Genomic DNA, 6,216 nt, shown 5'->3' with positions numbered 1-6,216 from the left:
AGTATGCTGATGGAGAATTAATACCTTGTTGAAATGGGAACAGCTGTTGTGGAGCTGATGTGTTCCTGATTTCTGATGAGAGGCCCTTGATGGCATGTGAATCACTAATTGTGCTGAAATCCAGCTCAAAGAGGTCAGCTACAGCTCTGATGTGCCTGTTCAGATCACCAACCAGCACCTCTGAGTAGCCCTTCACAGCCAACCGACTCGATTGAGAGAGAACATTTCAAGGGAGAAGTGGTCTCATATCTTTTTGGTGTCTTACAGGTAAAAATAGTATAAATCATTCCTATGCAGCTAGAGGATCAAGCACGCAAATAACATTAGCAAATCTTGTGGGAAAGGGCCATGTCTTCCAGTAATACCTGCCTATGGGATGGATGTATCTGCAAAAAGAAAATGTTCCCCATATTCAACTGTAGCAAAGTGTTGCCTGTGGCCTATTCTAGGCCTGATCTTGGCAAGATTTTCTGCATTCAGGACAGGGACCTGACATGGCTACTCTATGCATATTCCAGAGAGCTATTAAGAGATAATAAGTGTGATGCAAATCCATACACAGACCTGAACAGAAAGGACTTCAGTTGTGTTTGAAAAATGAAGTAAAATCAGTATTTGTACTAGTGACAAAGAAAAAAAGTAGTCGTGAGTTCTAGATCTCTTCTCAGTTGTTGTTCTCAGTCTATTGGTGTACTGCCATCCATTTCTGCAAGTTCCCTCTGATTTACTGGTAATGAAAATCTGAGAGGAGGACTGTCCTTAAGCTGCTTTTTGAGATTGCAAATGGGTGTGTGACTACAAAAAGTCAAATATTTTGGTTACGAGTGATTGTAAACAAATAGGTCACGTATTTCTTCCCATTTGCGTGTATAAAATCTCAGCATAAATCACTGCAGAAAATACATTTGGAAGACACTGAACTGAAAACTGAACTGAGACCTGAAAAAGATCTTAGGTCCTTGACAGACTTTACTGTTTATTTTCCAGTTGAAACAGTAGTCTGATAAGTAAGGTTTTTGCCATCACAGCAGAAGGCCACAGACTTCGTACTAACCTAACGCTGCAGGGTCTCAGGACCGGTTATGGGCTTGCCATGGTCTGAACCTCTGGTCCAGGTCTGGTGGCCAAGGGCCTCCTGCCTGCCCAACCTGAGCTCCGCACTGGGAGCACCAGCAGGGCCAAGGGCTGCCCCCAGTCCCCCATCCCTGCCTGGCAAACAACAGCCCCCGTGTGCCCCATGCTGGGCGCTGGGCAACTCTCCCGCTGGAGCTGGGGTGGGCAGAAGGGAGTCAGCAGTGGGGAGAGGAGAGTTAAAAACAGTCCCAGAGGGACCCACGACTGGGAGGAGGAAACCTCTTCGTGGACATCCCACTCCTCCCAGTGAGGAGCTCAGGGAGGTGACAACTTGTCATAACCCTCTCCCTGATTCTGTTTGAGGGAGACTGAATGTGTCGGTGCTGGGATGCAGCGGGACACTGGCACGGTGGGCATCACGCCAGAGAAAAGGGGACTAGACAAGAGAAAAGGAGAGTTTTTTGAACAACAATTTAAATTCTGCCATTCATGAGGCTTTTTAAATACAAATTAGATAATCTGGACTGTTAGACTTTCAAAATATTAATTGGACTAATAAATTCTTGGCTCCCTTGCTATGATGTGTTTCATTTGTTTTCGCCCATAGCAAGATGTTATAAGGAGAATAGGTCATTTTGGATTTATTTTATTTATTTATTTATTTATTGGTTACCATAGGGCTGAGATCTCATGAAGCTAATTCTGGCTTGCCTTGGAGCATACTTTCAATCTCTGAGTTCAGCCAGGTACAGATCCAAAAGTGTCTTAAAGCACCAGTCTTTGACCTGGGTTAATCTGTAATACTAGCACACCATCTTACTGAGCAAAATTTTCTGCTGTGACAACATTATTAGGAAAATATTCACTATGCAACTTTCCAAAGGGAGTTAAGCACCTCTCTTACCTCTCCTACACGACAGCAGCACCTAAGGCTGAACAGATGCAGGAATTTTACTGCCCCTGGGAGCACTTTCACTCTCAGACAAAGCCCCATAAAATATAATTCGGCTGCCAATGTCATATCCAGCATAATCAACCATTGACTTAATTAAAAATCCTCTTAAGTGATGCATAGGGAGAAAAACACATTTTTTTTTAAGTATTCCTCATTTGTAATTATTATTTCACTGGTGTATCTTCCACACTCCAGTGAAAATGCCATATGGAAAACAAATTAGTTTGCCGTAGTGACTAATGTTTACTGCCTCTTCTGCTCTGAAGTTTTGGGCCAAGTTTTGAAATTATCAGTCCTTTCTCTGGCAAAATTGCCAATAAAGTTGGTCTGTATGATCAAGTCTGGATACCAGCAGAAGCAGTTTTGTAAGGAACAGCAATATGCCCCACCTGGTCACTAAGAGTAATCCAGGAATTAAATAGCAGGCAGTTATTTATTCATGTAGTTGCCTAAAATGTTGCATATATTAGGTATGATAGAATTTAAATTATGCTACTTGGATTGGGAGAAGGACAATATATATTCATTGCATCACATGGCTGATTGTGGAGGGCTTCATGATCTGTTTTGAGCTTCACGGCCTTGCAAAAGTTATCTGTCCTTTCTTTACCTCAGTCTCTCCACTTGGAATAATATTACACTTCGTCCCTGAAATATGATTCACTTAATTACACTTGCTCATATGCTACATGTGCCATTCCAGGCTCATGTATTTCCACCGCACTTGGCTGTTCCCTTATCCTCTAGGGCAATGCTGATTGCATTCTTTTCTTGCAGCATTTTTCCCCTTAATTTCATTGTGTTACTCTTACAGAATAGTGACTTTCAGGGTTAATCTCCTTCCTGTTTTGAAGACCGGTCTTAGGTTGGATCCTCTCCCACCTTCTGCTGTTTTCTCAGTATACTGTGTGCTGTTTCCAAGCAGTCAGTAGTACAAGAAGTTCATTTGCTGTGAAGGCTTGGCCTTACATCTCACACGTTTGCTCAGGTAGAATCCGTCGGCTTGCCTTCCAGCCACGTACAGAAGGTTATGGCAATAACCATAACGGGTGGAATTTCACTTTTAATTTCCAGTGAGCACTCGGATACTGTGGAACTGGAAGAGGCCATCTGGATATGAATGCATAAAGTAGGCAAGAGTTTTTGGCTCCTCTGCTCTAGGAATTTAATGGAAGTTTTGATTAAAGTTTCTGTGGTTGAGTCCTGCACAAAAAAAAATCCGTTTTCTAATCACTATACAGAATTCCCATTGGCAAGAGCTTATGTGGAGGATGTCATGAGGACCTGTATTAAAAAAGAAGGATTGGTAACGCAGATCAGAAAACAGGACTTGGCTCTGTGCAGTGAAACACTTACTCATCCAAAGATACAAGTACAAAGTCTTGAAGTATGTGGGAGTAGCTCAGGACTAAGAACATTAGAGTTCCAACTGTTTGTATCATTATTAGATATTATTTATTAATAATAATAAATCTAATCACTACTTGGAGAACAGGACAGTTGGCAACAGTAACTCTATTAGCCAAAATTATGCATGTTTCAAAACACCATCTGTTGATAGTTACCTCTAAGCAAGGAAAATACAAACCACATTTACATACAGGCTGTCTGTGGAGTCTCTCCAGGGCTCCGAGTGAGGGCACGGTGCTGGGCGTAGATTTTATGACCGAAGAGACATCTGCTTCTTCCTGTTTCCATTCATTGCTGTTTGGGGCCTCTTGGTTTTTTCCTCTGCAGTTACAAGTGGACCCACTATTCTTGTCTGCTCCTGCATCCTGGGAGTAGGTAATCATTTATTTACTAATCCAAAATGTTCCTTCCAGATAGAAATGTTCCTCCTGCATCACTGAATGTGGCTCCCAGTTATCACAGGCAACCACATCATACGGAGCGGAAAGTAGCCCACTACTACTACTTCAGCAATCTTTGAAATCAAAGGAAATATATACATTTAAGTTTTCCAGTCAGCACTAAAAGCTGATATTAAAAATCTAGGGCAAAACACAACACTTTAAAGGAAAACAACATTAATGTTGTGAAGTAAAGCGCTCGAAAATTAGGGAATGCCAGATTGATTGTTGCCATGGAGAAGTCCTTGAGAGCATTAATCACTGCCTTAAGAGCTGAGTTTGAACAGTGCGCAGAAAATAAAGCGTGAGGCCACACATGGAACCGTAACGTGAAAACAAAATACCGCATGGCTGCTTGTTCAGTGAGCACCATTACCCTGTGCCTGAATGTAGGTGTCCTGCGGAAAGCAGCAGTATGGGAGCACGTAGTCAACAGTCCACCGCGATGCACATGCACGGTGCGATGAATTGCACCAACCCTTCTTAACTTCTGAGTGCTTGGCTATGCAACGTCATTCTCCTTATGCAATGTTGTTTGCACGAAAGCTTTATATTTGGAGCTCCTAGGAAAAAAGTGCTTTGATAGAAGATGTTACAGTTTGTACTACTTTATTTCAGCTTCAGAGTCGTCATTTACAGTGGAAGGAGAGCAACGCTTAGGCTACAGAACCCAGGCTTAGGGCCTGGCGAGCCGGGTCCTTTCTAGGCCTGTTTGCACTGTAAGGGCAGGTGAGCTCCGACGTGGACCTCCAGTTGTGATCCCCTTGTTCAGGGTGAGATGTAGCAGAGCAAACAGCAGCGCTGGAAACAAAAGCACCTGGGGATGGAGTAGGGCCAGGATGAGGGCGTGAGCTCGACTAGATGTTCAGGATGCTCCAAAGAGCGTATCTGCCCACTGTGTAAACTCTGAGGTCCTCTCAGCTCTGCCATGAGCGTAATGTGTGCCTCAGTCTATCTGCAATGTAGGGGTAAGGGTGCCGACCTTTTCCAAATACTTTGGGAGCAAAGGATATTTAAGCTCAATACGTTACATGGATGTATTTATAAGTTAAGGCTTTTCCAGACCACAAGCTGCATTTTTGATGGCTACCTTTGCTTCTCTCCCCCTGCTTTGTTACCTCTGCTACTCCCCATTTCAACTAAGGGAAAAAAAAATCTTTACATTTTACCCCCCTTTATGTGAATATTTGTTGCCTTTTATTCATCACTCAGGCAGTTTACAAACTACCAAATCAAACAGATTAACAAGCAAGACTCAGAATAAAACAAAAGATCCTGTGCTAGTCTCTTACTGAGTAAATAATCTGCTTGGGCCATGTATAATTAATCAAACTGCATTTTCACAGGGGATTCTACTATTCTTGTCCATGCTGGCAAATAATGCCGCATCCTTTATTCTGCTGTTGTTGTCTCTGTTGCACACACATGCAGTCAGCTGCACACTCTCTTCCAGACAGAAAACTGACAAATTTAACAAAATTAATTTCTGGAGAAGCTAGAAAACTATCTGCACAAACTTGAGACTCTTTGATGCATGAGTGGTACATTTGAGACAGAAGTTTTCCCCAAAGAGGATCAAACATCTGCAGAAACATGACATGATCAAGAATTCCCCAGTACATGGCCACAACATCCGCTGTGTACAGAAGCATTCATTTTAGGCTGGTTTATTGTATCTTAATAAGAATCCGACTCAAAGAAGCATTTAAGCACATGCCTAGCTTTAGGCGTGTGAATAGATCCATTGATGTGGGAAACAGCATGACCAGCAAATGCAAATCAGGCTTTTCAAGATTGTGCCAAAAAGGGGACTGTCAAAGCTCCCTTCTACTGTCACTCTCACACTCTTTTCTTAAGCTCTTGCTATTTTAAGATCATCAGGCAAGGGCCAGTATGTGACCATTATTCTCCCTCTATTGGACTGAGTCAAACTCAGTAATGGACTGGAGATGCTGTAGTGGCAACAGCTAATACTGTGCATCCTGGGCTCTGGTGGAAGGAAAAATATTTGACAGGAATTGGTGTGACAGGTTGCTTTGAGGCATGTGAGGCTCGGCTAGCTTGAGTTTTGGAAATCGCAATTTCAGCATAGACTGTCTGAGATGCTTAACACAGCCAACGAAACAGCTAGTACAGTTCTCGTAATTACACTGCGTTGTTTCATAGAATACCTGCAATCAGCTCTGAACACATGTCCCGAGTCTTCAAAGCAGTGTGAGAATCTGTTCCCTGTTTTGGTCTTCCAAGTGCCCACGGCATACAGATTAGCTGGTGAAGTCCTAAGCTTTTTGTTTGTTTGTTTTGTTTTTTTTTTTTGTTTTTTTTTTTTTTTTTTTT

Source organism: Rhea americana, unplaced genomic scaffold (genome assembly GCF_003343005.1).
Source record: "Rhea americana isolate MKP2758 unplaced genomic scaffold, rheAme1 scaffold_1, whole genome shotgun sequence".
NCBI lineage: Eukaryota > Metazoa > Chordata > Aves > Rheiformes > Rheidae > Rhea > Rhea americana.
The sequence above is the reverse complement of the archived record's forward strand: the minus strand, read 5'-3'. Positions refer to the sequence as shown.